We start from the raw sequence: 17715 nt of genomic DNA on the forward strand, positions 1-17715 counted from the left end.
AACGGAGATAGAAACGGAAGCTGACATCGTAATGCTTTGCTCGGATGAAAAATCGAAAACGGAGAACTCCCTTGGAGCCTCTCGGCATTTAAGGCTCGCGTTCGCATAGTGCTTCGAATATGGTATATACATATGTATGTATGTAGGTATCTTTATGAATGTCTATAAGTCTGCTTGGCACGCAACTATCATCTGTGGCATACTGTTGGGCAGTGAAGCGTTGCCGGTTTGCTTCGGCGTGCGCTGTCTCTAGTGACCTTTTATGTGTGGCATCAAATAAACCGCGGGGACTTGTTAGGCGTTTAATCAAATATTAATGCACCACCAGCAACACAGTAATCCTTGATCCCACTGTTTGCGTTTCTCTCCTTCGCTCAGCACAGGCCAATGGCCGACCGAGTTGTTAATGCTTGTGAATATCTACTAGTTTTATCGCGCTAACTGCTATCGTGAATTAGAAGCCCCTGTAGAGAGAAGCTAATCGGTTTAAAACCAATTTTTTCAATTTTTTTTTAACTAGTTTTCAAGATAACCCTGCTTGCTTTCGACTCTATGAATTGAGATCATATGTTTTGCTTCGAAGATTTATACTTTGCTTACAATAAGTATTTTCTACAGTCCTCAATTGGATCTCTTTAACTCTAGCTGGTGCAGCAAAATTATTATAGAACTACACCTCTCGTTCTTATTTGGAATATATGCTGAGTAAGTCAGTATAAATCATAGTTTAAGTAGCTCAGATATTATCTACGTACACGCACACAATTTGCCTCTTTAAAACATATCTATTTGTTCCTCTATCTGTAAGATTTTCCTCTGCTATAAAATAATCAAGGAAAGAGAGATAAAAATTCAGTAGAGAATAACATTAATAATTATTTTTAAATATAAAAAATAATAATATTCATCATAGAGACTCCAACATTATAACTAGCAAACCACACTCAAAAATTAAACCTCAGAGCTCATGAATTTCTACCATGCTTCTGATTTTACACAAAATACATATTAACATCCACGGTTCTACATTCGAGTATACAAATCTCAGTTTGAGTAAAGTAAAACTTTGTAGACGTTTTTCGTTGTCACAATTGTAGATTTGATGTTCGCCATATTCACCAGATTGGCCACACTTGTCACCACACATAGCCAAGTCGTACAAGTCCCTTGTGAATATGCCACTAAATGTTGTCCTATTCCAATACTGAGGTTTCTATTGGCTATCCGCTGCTTTTGCTTTTGCATTCACAAGTAAGCGCCTTTTGGCTTGCTTTTGCACTTTGTGTGACCGAAAAGCGATTGACTATCCGAATTGTGGCAAAAAGTGTTAAACAGATATACATTTTAATGGGCAAATAAAATTTTATAATACAGGGTGGGAGCTGCGTTACAAGCGAATTGTCACATGCGTTTGTATGCGTATAATATTTGCATGTACTGTTTGCGTTTGTGCTGGTGTGTGTGTGTTTGGTGTGAACAATATTTGCTCATTTCATAATAAGTGTCAAACTCAATTGAAATAATCCATAATTTATTCATGGCGCTTTTATTTGACATTTGAATTATTCATTATAACCGTTAACTCTATTTGCTTTGACTGTGTGAGCGCACATGTGTAATAAAAATTATTGAGACATTTAATTGGGTAATCAATTTCTTGAGCGGAGCGAATATTAAAATCATTTTGTGAGCATTTATTTCTTGTTTTGATGAAATGAATTTTTAATAAAAATTTTATTACATTTTTAGACATTTTGCGCAATTTTATTTTCAGCAGCAATATCGTTAAATTTTTTTAATCTTTATACGTAGATTTTTAGATTTTGATAAACAAAACAGCCATAGCGAAGTTTCAAATATAAAAAAATATTTCTTTATATGCCATCTTCAAGGAGATTTAAGAGAATGATTTAGGATCTGAAATTAAATTATTATTTATTTGAAACTTGACACATACTGAATAAAAGAAAGTTGAAAATTCGTGACAGAAACTATTTGTATTATGAAAGAAGGGGGTTTTAAACATTTTGATTAAAAAATAAAAAAAATTTATAAAATAAGTTAAGTTAGTCGGTAGGTTAAAAGCCACGCATAGACCAGTTAAGGTTCATTAAGATACCAGCTGGAGTTCTATTAAAACTCTATGAGGAGTAATTTCCTTTAGCACTTGATGCAAATTTAAACAGAATCTGTGGCCTCTAGTGTCTCATACGGTGGGATATCCATATGCTTAAAGCATTGTCTTGCCAGTACGAAGCTAGTGCAGAAGAGATTATGTGAGTATTGCATATATATTGCTACAGAGTATTGCATGTATATTTCCGATCTACCGCTTTACCAGAGACTTTTGCAGTTTTTGCACCCAGCTAGACCGTTTCATGGCATCCCGTTATTCCTTCATATGCTTCTGTATCTATAGTCGTATAAACAGTACATGGTACATGGGGGAGAGTGTTGTGAACGAACCGTGAGGAGTCGATTCGGCGCCGTTCGCAGCAACTCTGATTGACGTATGGAACGACTTGGCGCTTTTTACGTCGAAATCTTAAATACCAAATACAGCTTTTGCAAGAACTGAAGCCGCTCGACCTTCCCAAGCAACATCGCTTTTCTCTATGGGCTCTTAAAAGGTTTCAAGAAAATCGAACGTTCTTGAGCCATATTTCGATGAGGCCGGTTTCTGGCTCAGTGGCTATGTAAACAAGCAAGAATGCCGCATTTCGGACGAATAGAAACCTGACGAGACTTAAGAGCTGCCATTTCATCCAGAAATAACAACGGTTTTATGTGGTTTGTCAGCCGATGGGATCATCGGTCCATATTTCTTCAAAAATGGTGCCGGTGAGAACATAACCATCAATGGCGACTGTTATCGCGCCATGTTGATCGACTATTTGATGACTGAAATTGAAGCTCTTGATCTCGGCGACATTTGCTTTCAACAAGACGGCGCCACTTCCCACACATCGCATCAATTAATGGATTTTTTGGGAGAACGCTTCGGTGACCAGAAGGGCCGGTCGATTCGCCACCAAGATCGTGTGATGTGAATCGATAGACTCTTTTCTGTGGGAATATGTAAAATTTAAAGTCTATGCGAACACTCCCGCTAAGATTCAGGTTTTGGAGCAAAATATCACACGTGTCATTCGCCAGTTACCAGTCGAAATGCTCGAACAGGTCATCGAAAATTGTACTCAACGAATGGACTATATGAGACGTAGCCGCGACCAACATTTGAAAGAGACAATTAAAAAAAAAATAAATGCCAAAGAATGTACTTTTGAATAATAATACACAGTTCGCAGTTAAATTTGAAAATTCTGTACTTTTTATTTAAAAAAAAGTAGGAACCTCGAAATGGATCACCGTATTTTTTAGTAATAGTACCTCGACTATAAACGCGTAAGCAGTGAATAGTAATAATATATATTAGTAGTAAAGAAGAAGAATAGTCATATATTAGTAGATATCAGTTTCTATCAGGAATGCCGAAGTTCCGTCCCAAATTAGTATCAGAGCTTTGCAATGTCCTATAGGACTAAAGCCCCCATTGTGGCTTTTTCATTTGAAATCAATATTTTTGGCTCCAAATCTAATGCTGCCTTCAATGGGTCCGATAAAATGCCAAACAAGAAAATACTTAGTCAACTAGACGCCATTAACTCTTTATAACAGAGAAAATTAAAACCATATACATGTATATAAATTTATTTTGTCTGCAAATTATATGTGTTTTGTAATTTTTGCGTTAAAAAAAATCAATTATAATTGCTTTCTGATTAACCAAATAACTCCAATTGCAGTAGATTGAATAAAAAATAATAAAATGTATGTTAATTGTTTTAAGTAAAAGTTCAAAGGCAGATGAGAGAATTGTCAACAATTTATTTGTTAATTTTAATTTTGTATTACATAAATAACTTTATGTATATATACATATATGCACACATTGCCTTGAACTAATATACTATTTAGGAACTAGAATTTTCGAAATAAGTCTAAAACTAGTTCAAAAAGGATCTGAATAAACTTTCAAGACATGTGTTAATTTCATTTCGGATACGTCACATATAGAGGCTTTATTTAAAAATTTCTGTTCTTAAATACAATTGAACTAGTTACTATCCGGTATATCTTGCACTAGTTTGAAGCTTTCATAACAAAAGTTGTCTATTAACAGCTTATAATATATCAACACATACAAAATAACGGTTTCGTGAGGGAAAACTTCGGACAGTCAGCTGACAAGTTGCTGGCTTATTTCTGTAGACTTTAGACTTGACGTAGCCCCACAAAAATAGTCTAAAGGCGTTAAATCGCATGATCTAGTTGGCCAAAGTAAACCATTTCAGACCAGTAAATTTTTTTCAAAGATGCTGCCAACGGTATAAATCCATGCTAACAACATTAAAAATGGAAGAACTGAACTTGGTTGACATGTGGTTTCAACAAGATGGCGTGGCCATTTTGAAAGGGAATACGGAACAATTCATCTCAAGAAATGGACCCGTAAGTTGGCCACCAAGAATGCGATTTAACGCCTTTAGACTACACAGTCTACAGAAATAAGCACAGCAACTATTCCAGCTTTGGAAGACAACATTTCCGAAGAAATTGCATGAAATGCTCGAAAAAAGTTTCCGAATGGCAGTTTGCGGTCAACATTTAAATGAATGCCAAAAAGTAAAATGAACCGATGAATTAAAAATAATGCGTTTTTTTTAAAAAAAAAAGTTATCAAGCTTTAAAAATCACCCGATATGACACATACAAAATAACGGTTTTTCGAACAGTAATTATTATTCTTAACACTAGTTAAAAAGTAAACCATTTCAGACCAGTAAATTTCACTGCCCGGTATAAATCCATACAACATTAACATGTACTTAAGTGTGTCAAAGCATTGCTTCACACACACACGCACACATACACACATGCATGCATGTACAGCTTGAGCAGTGTGCGCGAATGCCTAATTAATTAAAAATAAGCAATTGTTTATGAACATTTTGACAGTAATTATTATTTGTAGTTATTTGGTTTAATTTTGCTGCCAACTCACCAACAGTAAAAAAAAAAACCAATCACAAGCCAACGTAAAAATAAATGTTTATGCACATGTATGTATGTGTATTCATAACTTTTTGCATAATTCATTTATAACTTTTTAATATTTTCCGCTTTTTATAGCGTCATTGGAAAATATATAGCGTTTTTCAGTATCGACGCCGAGGCGACTAATTGATTTGCATAAGTACACAGTAATGAAATTTCAAATGTATTGCACTTCTCAACCAAATAAGGAAAAAAAAATGCGAAATTAAAAACTAAATGCGTCTAATGAAAATTTAATTTTAAGCAATAAAAGGAGAAAAATTACTACAGTATTAAAAATGTGTCACATTATTGAAAATATTAAAAATTGTATAAATGAAGTATATAGATAATAATTATTAAATTTTGCGTTGAAAAAATAAAACTTTTCATTTGACAATTATTTGAATTAACACCTTAATTGCACTAATCAAAGCCTATTTGAAACGAAATAAACAAATTCTCACAAAAAGCAAATTTCCAGTTTTAAAGAAAACCTCTTTAAAATACTGCTAGCTATTATTTGACATAAGTTTTAGTTAACTAATTGATAATTTTACAATAAGTTTATTAAATAGTATATATATTCCAAGAATGCGAATGTATTTTTAAATAACTTTAATGGAATCTTATGATTAATACAAAGAGCTCAAACCATTTCTCAAACCTACTACTACTACATATTATTACTAAAAAAAATAATTAAAAACCAAAAAAGTATTGCGTGAAACAAAACTTCGTTCAAATTGCCTCGTGAAACAAAAAAATCGATTTTCGTCACATTTCGTTAATTATACCTTTAAAATAACATACTAAAATTCCAACTATTATCTCAAGTAATTTTTGAGTTTTATAAACAATTCAATTAAATGAGTTATTTCCCAAACCTGGATTTTTCAAATCAGCCTGAGTGATTAGTCCTAGACAAATGATCCGATTAACAGAAAATTTGGTTTCTAATGCCGCCATTTTGGAAATTTTTGACTTTATTTCTACTGGCAGTGGTCGCCTGTAACTCGAAAAATATTTAAATTTTTGCTTAAAACATTTTCCTCACTGTTCATGAAATATGTATAAATTTTCCCTTAAAATTATGAAATAATTCATACAGTATCCAATTAATTAATTTAATTCCCAAAAATCGCCTTTTTTAACCCGTCATATTTAGTGTTCCCTTATATTTTCTACTTTTACTGTTGGTTTGAGCGATTATCTTATCAGAACCTTGAATTGGTTTTGTTCCTGAACATGTAAGTGCTTTCTGAATTGATCTGGACTTAAACTGAAAGCCTTTGCCAAAACCTTTAAAATAATGTAGCCCCGGCTCAGCTACGTAACTCAAGAGTTTATTTAGTAAATCTAGTTGAATGGTATGTGAAAATATGGACGTTTAATGGGTTTTATGACTTCAAAAAATTGTTTTTGGTTTCTTAATTAAGTCCTTTTTCTATTCTTATTTGATTCCTTAGCATCTCTAGAATATTGTCCTAAATACTTAAGATGATCCGAGAAATAGTTTTCAAAGTCGGTTGTCAACATTTCTCGCAAACTACTCAACACAACTTAACGAAATTTTACTCAGGTCTTCGAGATATAACTTAAAGGTCTCGAAACAAAGATTTTTTAAATTATTAATTATTACTTTCTCCAAAAACTGCAAATCTTTGTAAAAATGACGACCAAAAATACAATTTTAACTTTTTTAGTTCTCCTTCGTCCAATACCTATTAAAATAATTTGAAAATTTCATAAAATATTTATAAATATTATCTTTGGAATAATGAAAAATTGTTAGTAAAACTATTATTTCTTTATATGAAAATATAAAAATATTGAAAAGGGACCGTTTTCAGCACGAGGAAACCCATAAATCATGCCAGGCGGTCTCTTAAATTTGCTGCACAGCTTGATCACGCTGCGCTCGCTTACTCTACGCAACTCACGCTTGATAGATGAAATCATATGTTCTAAGAAGAACAAAAGAGTGAACAGCGTCAAAGCTAAGGTGTACATCAAATACGACTTTTGTTGAGTATTTTACTCTCGACTCACAAATATTTTAATAGTTGAAAGCCTAGCTTCCCTACCAATATATTGTATGTATGTATATGGTATATCAAACATGAGCAGTAAGTAGTTTTTTGCTTCTCTTAAAGTGTAGAATTTTGCGATATTGTTTACTATTTTTACCTTTGCGCCAAAATGTAGGCCACAAACGGGTCGGCATTCATTTATTAATTCTAAAATTCTCATTATATGTAAACACAAATTCATATTGACTGAAATAACACACACATAAACATCTCGTTGTATACCAAAAGCATTTTTTTGAGGCACAAATATTTATTGCATTTATTTACGTGTTTGAACTTAAAAAATTGAACATCCAAATGTCGAAAGTGGCAAATCGTTTAAAGGGCAACATTTAATATCGAGTCTGCAATTAATTACGCTATTTAAGCGAATTAACCCCAAAACACAACCACATTTGCTTAACGCTAGTAAATATTAATTAAAGAAAGATACAAAAACAACTACGAAAAGAAGTTTACAAAATAAATACAATAAATATGCTTGCTTTTGGCAGATTTGAGCCACCAAAAACAAAAGCAAGTTTATATAATAGTTAGCGCCGTAGGGATGAGTATGGATAACGGGTTAAAAATAAACTACAAGGATGTGTGGAAGAAATATACATACAAATCTATGTAGTTGTATGCGTTAGTATGTTTGCCAACATTAGGCCGCAGGTTATGTAAATAAATCCGAGCAGATAACAAAACAACAAAACATATTAGTGACGCTTTGGTGCACACACGTACACATGCAACAACGGCAAGTACGCCTCTTCCACGCAACAGCCACACACTTCACGCAACACACAATATAGTGCTTAACGCCACCATTAAATTTGTGTATGTACATATGTGTATGTGGTAGGCGAGCAGAGTGGCTGAAAGTTAACTGACTATTTCAGTCTAGCTACGCAACTGTTCAGCTGCTGCCATTGAGCCAAGTATCGCATTACTTAGCCAACTCTTGTTTCGTGTCTAATTTATGCCGCCTTCACTGTCTACTTGCCACGCCGCGCCACGCCACGTTCGGCGCTTGCTTGAGTGCTCATGCATCATACTCAATACCGGCGCGTATGAGAGAGTGTGTGAGTTTGTGGAAAACAGTCAGCTGGGCGTGTGCCTGACAGGTTGTTGCCGGGGCGTGTGGCTGGGTGGGCGGAAATCTCTGACGTCTGGCAAGCCACGCATGTGACGTGTTAATCCGCCATTATGCGCGTTTCTGTGGTTGGCAATGCCAAAAGCCAACTGCGTGCCGCTGTCTACTAGCTTTCTTTCAAGTTCATTACACACCCCTCCCACCTCATTGGTAGCTGCCAGACAATGAATGCTGCTCTCTCAACACTTTTAAGTGGCTCAGTGAGGAAAAGTTTATATAATTTCTTTTTTTTGTTGTTTTGCTGCGCGGAAATAATTTTACAGTTTCATTCAAGTAATTAAATCAAGTGGAAAATCAAATGGAAAAGTTTCGTAAACTAACGGCAAAGATTTGATAACCGAATACAATTTTACTACGAAACGACCTTTCACCGGCGTCTCAACGGCAGTTGCAATAACTAACTGTACTTCTGATATTGTGCCGCTAGTTTCTGCGTTTAGGAAGTGTATGTATGCAGGTAAAGTTGTAATATTGAGACTCAATGTAGAATTCTGCTTAAGGAATGGGTTAGCGTGCTCGGCGTCTCGCAAATTAAAACTTGAAGTTTCTTGTATTTGTAATCACAAAACTCCTCTTCTGTTCGCATTATGCGCGCATGACTGCTTGTGTTTTCTCAATAGTGGATTAGAAGTCTTGAACTTGAAGTAGAACTTTTTATAAACTCATTACAAACTTTGGTTTATCCGCAAAATTGATGGAGGGTACTTTTCATAGTTTCCATTACGAAATTAAAAATCAATCGTACGTTTCTTGGTATATTATAAAGTAAAACAAGGAAAAATGTTAACTTCGGTTGCACCGAAGCTTTAATACCCTTTATAGATACGTTCGGCTCTCACAAATCAGTAACTTCTAGGTAAAAAAGAGACGTGTGTAAGCTTTCAGATCGGTATTTTAAAAACTGAGGGACTAGTTCTTAACGTATATATATAGACAGACAAACGATCGGACGGACATTACTAAACCGACTCAGTGTGTCATGCTGATCAGTTATGTATAGTAAAAATTTTATAAGGCCTCAGACTCAGGCTGTTACAAACATCGTAACACATTCTTTAATGGTGTAAATATTCTTACATTATAATAAGTAAGGTTAGGCTTAGGTTAGGATAGGTTCGGCTGAGTTCAGACGTAGTTAGCTTCATTTTATGAATCCTCAAACCAATTTTTATACGAAAAAGAGAGAAGAAGCAAGTTTTTTTTTATATATTTGAGTGCTAGGGGTACGCATTTTTCCACAAGGTCTTGGAATAATACTGTTCTAACTTATATATGCAAATAAACATGATTTTGAAATTAAGAGAACGGAAAGAAACCAATACATTTGTTATCTTGAAAAATGCGATGAGGCTTGTTCAAGCTTCGCGCGTCTAACTGGGATAGCTGGGATAAATGACACGAAGGAAAGTGAAGTAAATATTTCTCATGAAGCAGAATACTAAAGTGTTGTGCGAAATAAGGAACGTTCAAACTGTGAGTTCAGCACAAGAGGACCGAGTATGAGACGAAAAGTGGAAGTATTGCTTTAAACCGTGTATCCTTCTTCCTTCTTGACTAATAAAATCGAATTATGTCAGAAAAATGTACTTATCTTTAAAAATTACACCAATTTTGAAACCTACTTGTTATTAAGAGGTTAAAATGACAATTCTGGTAACTAACTCACGAGGTTTGTAGAAAAATTATCACGAATTTTGAATTTTCACGGGTTACTTATATTTGATTTTAGATTGTTTTGTTGGTACTCATATGCCTTACTTATGCTGTCAAGGTGCGTCGCATTGACATTGCTCTGATGATGCTGGACTCAGTACGTGATGACCCCGAACTGGTGGAGAATCATGGGTTCATAGTTATGCCGTGGAAACCAAAGCTCTAGTATCACAATGAAAGGTCAAATGTGAAGTTTTTGCTTTTTTTTCCCACTTTTGTATGTTTGATGAAAACTTTTTAAAATAGATTCGAAATATCAAAAGTAATGCAAATGAACCATAACCCTACGCCGGTCTAAGATATTATACTGAGTTTGCTTTTTCCTAAACAGAGTAAAAGATTTGGCATCATTTTGCCGTTCTCTGTAAAGTACTTGGAACTGTCTCTTCAGTTTTCAAATACTCAGTCATTAGATTTGTTTACATTGAATTGAGCTGTTCTCGCCGAACATTCAACCGATTCACTTTCGCAGTTCTCAGAAGAAATTGGATAAATCCTAGAATTTCAGAGATTGCAAATGCCTTCTGGCGTCGACTGTTACGGAAGGAAGACGCTGATTATTCAGCTAATCGAACTATAAACTCATCGGAGTTATTATCTTATTATCTAATTTTTGTGACCACATGTTCATTGTCTCATAGGGGCAAATGTATTATGGGGAGGAATACGTATTTTAAGATTATATTATAATTTTTAGGGATCATTTCTTCGTTGTTTTGCGAAATTATTTGGCTGTATGCTTGCCTAGTAGTCCGTTTTCGGATTTTTGGTGTGGCATTCGGCCGGCTTATATTCTTTACCGGCAACTATCAGTTTTAATTAATATTAAAGAGAATTTCAATATTCTGTTGCCTCCATTTTCTTTGATCCAAATATTTATTAGGATGACAAAAGGACGAGAAAGTACCGATCGCGTCGACATGTTGCGCAGTTAGAATTTTCCAATAATTTCCAAATGTTCAAAAACAAGACTTTTATTATTTGAATGAATAAGACTAGAAAGTTTTAGACTGTTTATTCCCTAAAAACATTTTTAATTTACACGCATTATAAGGCCTTATAAACATAAGCTATACTTAAAATCAATTCAACATTGAACACTCTAAATGCTTTAAAGATGTTAAGCCTAGCAAAGGGGCTTACAAAAAATGGTTAAAGCTCACATTGAATTTGACTGCTTTTCCCTCATATTAATTTTCTTTTTCTCTGCTCTCTACTCTCTGCGATCGCATCTTCCCTACAAAAAGTGATAGTAAATTGGGGAATTGAAAAATTGGCCTGCATGAAAATCAAGGATGTAACATTCACTTCATAATACTATCTGCAAATGCAAGCAGCTGATTTCCACTTCTTTTTCACATTTTCGCATTAAATCGCTCTCCAATTAATTGAGCAATAAAAGCATTAAGACGAGCTACTCTCTGACAAATGCAATAAATTACGGATTGAGAGTTCCGAGAAATTGGAAAATATTGAACTTCCAATTAATAAGCGCCGCAATCACATTAAAATGAATGAAACGGATGATTAACTGCCGGCAGGAGAGCAACGGAGCAGCCGACACAGCACGGTATAAGCAGGCGTTCACACTGATATATATGTTTGTATGTGTGTGAGCACTTTGCTCAGAGGACAATCGAATTATGCGCTGGGAATGGGGAGACTCTCCAACCGCCCGCCAACCTGTGACACATGCGGTAATTTCGTGTTTTATAAGTGTGTTTGTATGTAAGTGTGTGTGTGTGGCTCTGCGCTTGCCTCAGCGGTGTGGCGGCAGCGACCGTTTCTTTTATTATGTGCATTTTATGAGAGGCTTTTCTCTTTATGGCTTTATATACGTGGTACACAATGTCTGCGAAAGTGTACATGAAATTAATGCAAGGACAACAACAACAACGCAATTTAACACATAAATTTACCGTTGTATTTTGCTGCATTAAACTTGCAATAAAGTTAATGAGATACGTCGAAAGCTGGAAAAGCGAGTGCAAAAGAAAACTCAGCATTTAATATGAAAACGAAGTGGCTGTGTATTTGCTGGTTGCTGTTATTGTTGTTGTTTTGACACTCATAGACAAGATTATTTAATAAAAAATCATAATTTTCCCCTGTTTGCTTTTGTTGGTAGTTTTTTTTTCGTTTATATTTGCAATAAATAGGCAAGTTTTTGTTGTTTTTGTATTTAAATCTGTTATTGGCTGATGCTAAGAGGAACAGCGCACAGTGAAGTGAGAAACTGTGCCAAGTGTTTTTAATATGCAGAATGCTAATTTACGAAAGCAACGACCGCAAGCAAAAGCAAAAATTGTAAAAGTTATACAAACAACAACAACAACAAGTATAATTAAAGGCTTGTTGAAGCTGCAAAGAGCGCAGAGTTTGCCTTTAGTGATTGAATCAGTGTGATGCAGATTTGTTGTATTTTTTTGATGTAAACTGGAAGAGTGTTCTTCAGAAAAATTTATTTAAATTCAGGCTAAATTTTAAATTCAAGAAGGAGGATTTAATGCTATAGAATATTATATATATACAAATCTCAATGATTGATGGAACTAATAAATAACAGATTTTCAACATAAATTCAAAACAAAACAAATCGTCAACTTCGGTTGCCGAGAAGCTAAAGTACCCTTCAAAAATACAAAAATTCCTTACGAAAACTGAATTCTGATCTTTCAGCTTGTATTGCATGCTATAGTGATCAATTCTGTACATCGATTTGAAAACGTATTCTATTCGAAATACCATCTTGTGATTTTGGGAAAGCTGGGCCAGCCTGTGCTAGAAAAAAAACTTATATTTTTGGTTTTTGCAACCCAAAAGCTAACGAATATTTTACACTAAAACGATCAAGTTACCGAAAAAAATAGTGCTATAGTTGTTCCTTATGCCCCGACTCCGGTATAAACTCCGTGTCGAAATTATATCAATTGAGCATATCTGTATAATGCCGGTGGTTAATTCAGCAGCTAAATATTCATAAAACAGGGATAATCAAGAAATTCTTCTATGGCGCAGCATGACAACAACATCAACAAATACAGCAACCATATCTCTCGGAGGGTTAAAAAATACTTCTGCCCAAAACTGTGTTTCTTCTGAACTAACAACAAAGTAAAGTTCGCTCCAGCTAAAGCAAAGTGACCCAGCAGTGAATGAGTGACTCATTAGTACGATTTTAGAGGTGGAAACTTTTGTTGCTCACTGTCTGTAACTTCTATTTTGGCGTAGTCTATTCTGTTCGCTAGCGAATTTCGGGACCGGTAACACGAGTAGTGCAATTTTTGCATTCCTTTCTTCCATCCTTTCCTATTTCCTAGTCGCCACCTGTCCTACAAACTACGAGTTGTGAAAGAAAAAGTTAACGTGTGTGAACCAACGCTTAGTTTTAAGTGAGCTACCGTACGCCACAGTGAAATTCAGTGTGCTTGCTGTTCTCAAAAATGTTGTGTAAGTGAAGTTATTGCGAACCAAAGTAAGTACATGGAGAGTGAGAGACCCCGGTTTTAAATGTGAACTCGCTGCTTAGTTGAGTTATATGTGACCATGCTTGAGGAACTGAGTTGATTAGCCATATCTCTCTTAACGTCTGTCTATTTATACGTGAGCTAGTCCCTCCCTAAGCACAGCAAATGGGTTTGATAGTGAACGAGAGCAAGACGAAATATCTTTTGCCATCAAAAAAAGGGTCGTCGCACTCGTGATTAAGCTCCCACAGTCATACCTTCGAAGTTGTGGATAATTTCGTCTATCTAGGAACCAGCATTAGCACCAACAACAATATTAGCTTCGAAGTGCAACGCAGAATAACTCTTGCCAACTGGTGCGTGCTACTTCGGACTGAGCAGGCAATTGAGAAGTAAAGTCCTCTCTCAACGAACAAAAACCATACTCTATAAGTCACTCATTATTCCCGTCCTGCTATGCGGTGCAGAGGCATGGACGATGACAATATCTGATGAGTTTTCATTACGAGTTTTCAAGAGAAAGGTTCTTCGGAAGACTTATGGTCCTTTGGACATTAGCGACGGCAAATTCGGGTGTTCGATATTGACACAGTTCAGCGAATTAAGATAAAACGACCACGCTGACTAGGTCTTGTCGTCCGAATGGATGGAAACACTCCAGCTCTGAGATTATTCGACGCAGTACCCGCCGAGGAAGCAGAGGAAGAGCAAGACCTTTACACTGTTGGAAATACCAGGTGAAGGAGGACCTGGCTACACTTGCAATCTACAATTCGCGCCAACCAGCGAAAAGGAAGAACGACGGGCGCCCAGTCGTAAACTCGGCTATAACCGCGTTAGCGGTGCCTACGCCAGTAAGGAAGAATAAGTGCCGCAGTTTTTGGTGCTAAAATCCTTACGTAGAAAACTTTTGGGTTTTATTAAGATATCCTCACGGAATTTGGCACGAAATATATAATCTCCGAATATCTTATTGAGGTTCGACCACTGTAGTATACAGCTGTTGTACAAACTTCATCAAAATTAAGTTGTATACGAAATCCATCGAATACTCGTATGTGTAGGGTATTATATGTTCGGTGCCACTGAAATTAACGTTTGTCTTGTTTGCATTCGATATTTCATTTAACTGCGTCAAAATTCGATTGCTGCTTATTAAAATATCACGGTGGACAGCGACACCGTGACATTTTATCTTAATTTTCATTAAAAAAAGTATGTAAATATAAGTCAATATTATGTATTTTAATATATTACTTATGCGTTTGTTTTTTTCAGGAAAAATTAAAAAAATGTCGAACCATTTTCAAGTTAGTCGTACTCAGAGTAAACATGGCCAGCATGTAGCCCAAGAATTAAATTCCGAATTTCCGCGTTTAATTAGCGCGGTGAATACAAATACAAGTCATTGCCCGTGTTGCCTGCTGACCGTAGTTTTATTACATTTCGGCGCAAAAATGCAGAGCAAATATGGCAAACGAGCAAACCGAAAAATATAATTTTGAAACAGCAACTTGCCGTTAACCCCAACAACAACTACGTAATATAAAATGAAAATAAAAGCAGAACAGAAGTCCGGCAATGAGCTACAACTCGATACAAAACTGAAAATTCAGCGAATAATTAAACTCACCTGCTGCGTGGAATGGCAAATGAGCGCTGCAAAGCTGCACTACACACCACAATTTGTGTGTCTGTGTGTGTCCTTGATGCGGACCGAGAGTTGCGTTGGCGAAGTTCTCGCTCACTCGTGGGAGGTGGCTTTGGCTAGTTGCCTACGTGCTGGGCCGCCGTAAAAGAGATATAACGGAGTGGCGCCCAAGGCTCCGCACTTGCCACACGTTGGTGTATATGAGTGCCGGTGTAAGTATATATGCGTGTGTGTTTGCGTTCTGTTGTTTGCCCGTTGTTGCACTTGTTAATGATTCACATCCACTTCCTGCATGCGAGACAGCTTAAGCGCCATTCAACCAACTGGACACACATAACTGTAAGTACAAAAGCAAAAAACACACAAAACATAAACGCATAAGTCAATGTGTGGGTGCAATGCGATTGAAGTGCTTATTTCATGAATGAGAAATCTGTGTAAAATTCTATGCTAAACTTTTGTGTGTGCTTTGACTTCCAGCTCGTCTGCATATTTTAGAGATTGTTTGGCTTCTTTGTGTTTTTTTTTTGCCTCTTTTGGACTCATTTTTGCGCCCTTCTTTGTTTGCCTGTGCCTAATTAAGCGATAAGCCAGTGGCTGTGTTCCTACGTGTGTGTGTGTGTGAAGGCCCGGAGATGTGTGTTCTTATGTTCACGCCGGCAGGTATCACCTATGATGAAGTGGGTGGTTAGGCGCCCGTTGGCTTGCTAAATAGCTGTTGAGTCTCTCATTCATTCTTATCTCAGATTGTCGGCACACACACGCATTCACACATGTATGTGAGTGCGCCCTGAGGTGGGCTTGCCATTTGTAAATACGCCTAACTATACTTACACATTTGGTTTTGTTTTTGTTCGAGATTGCGGCAATGCGTCGAGCACGATGCACTGTAATTACCGGCTAAGTGTTTTGACTGAGTGGCCAGCCATTAAAGTGTGTGCGTGTATTTGTGAGATAAGTACATGTGTTGCACAACACGAAAACAATGCAAATGATTTCATAGCGCCAAAAATGCGGGTTGTATATACTGCTTAATACACTGGTACACATGCCCATTATAATGTAAGATCGAAAGTTTAAATTTTTTTTCAAGTTTTAGTAAGCAAAGTCTAAGCTCATTATATATTGCTCGATCTATAGCTATTTATAACTTTTTTTTATAATTGAAACGTTTTAAATTATCTTTTTTGTAATCTAAAATCTAATATCAGTGCGCCAAAATGAAGGCAACTATTTTATGTAGTACCATTGCTAAACTGGAGTTTTTTATTTCCCATAATACCAACGTATCCTAGTGCAACTTAATGACTGCATTTAATGCAAAGGCCACGAATATTCGAAATAAGTTAGGCAGTGATGCGGATGTTACAAACAGTCTTCTTCTTCTTCTGTACTGGCGTAGAAACCGCTTACGCGATTATAACCAGTACAGTACAAACAGTAGATAGACAAGAAAAGCTGTCTGAGCACAGAAAAAAATTTCCTTTGCTATGTATCGCACATTCTAGGGCTTTGAAAACGGCAAAAGCCTCAGCTGTAAATATCGACAAGAAACAAGAAAGAATCCCGCCTATAATAGATTCCCCGTTTGAGTTGGTGAGAGCCAGAGCTGTGTTTATTGCTTTAAATTCGTCTGTGTAAATTGCAGTCCAATTGGTTTCATTGGTTTTCATTAACTCTAAGAAGAGTTTCCAAAATACTAAATTACGAGTGTTGGTCTGTTTGAAGGTGTGAACGGGCAAGTTGATAATTTCTTTTTTATTAACCACTCCGGCTGTTTGTTGACCTCCTTGTACTTTGGGGGCGCTTGTATGTTTAAGTCTTTTCCGTATGTGATACAGCGGCGTAAAGTGGATTTTAGCCTGAAGTTGCGTTTATGTCGTGACGCGTAAATTACGGTTGTAAGGTGGCATTTAGAGTTTATTTAGATATCAGTTTTGGAATTAGTCGCATCGTTATTTCGTATACCCTTTCCTTGTCCTTGTTGTTAGGCCACGTTCCGCCAAGATAATAATGGGTGACATAGGGAAAGCGTTTATACTCCGACGGCACGCTTTTCTCAGGGTCATGAAAGCTTTTACGATTCTAAAAACTTTTTGACCTGTCTTCCAAGCTGCGAATTGGGTTAGCACTGCATGAAATCCTCTATCGTTGCATTAATTCAGCGAGTATTCTGCCTTATAAGGGCTCGGGAACAGCGATATATCAGTTTTAAACTGCCGGATACAAGTTTGATAAGTGATTATCTGACATACAGCTAGTGATGAGTTACAGTGACGTATGCAAAAATAAAATTTTATATCAACTTTATAGCGACAATCGCTATTCTTATTTCTTAAGGGGTTTGAAATAAATTAAAAGTATAATAATTTTGAGCTCATATGGTTTTTATGTTCGCGGAGGAACAAATTTACACCTTAACAATCAAAGGACATTAAGAATTCGTTAAGAATTTAAGCAGTTCGGCTTAGAATTGCGATTATTATTTTGAAATAACTGTTAAGCAATTCCGTGGAATAAAAGACGTTAGATATATAAAAAAGCTTCTTCCCTGAG

General features: G+C 36.0%; 1 protein-coding gene across 2 annotated transcripts in view; it reads right to left on the reverse strand.

The window, feature by feature from the left end:
- LOC126767802 (uncharacterized) overlaps positions 1 to 17715 on the reverse strand; it is a 366033-nt gene that overhangs the window by 88231 nt on the left and 260087 nt on the right. The window contains exon 6 of one of the 2 annotated variants that reach the window (XM_050485444.1): positions 15142 to 15496. The exons of the other annotated variant lie outside the window; for it this stretch is intronic. The gene's annotated coding sequence lies outside the window, so the exon portion shown is untranslated. The remainder of the gene's footprint in view (positions 1 to 15141; positions 15497 to 17715) is intronic. 2 annotated transcript variants of the gene reach the window in all.

Source organism: Bactrocera neohumeralis, chromosome 2 (assembly GCF_024586455.1).
Source record: "Bactrocera neohumeralis isolate Rockhampton chromosome 2, APGP_CSIRO_Bneo_wtdbg2-racon-allhic-juicebox.fasta_v2, whole genome shotgun sequence".
Classification (NCBI taxonomy): Eukaryota; Metazoa; Arthropoda; class Insecta; order Diptera; family Tephritidae; genus Bactrocera; species Bactrocera neohumeralis.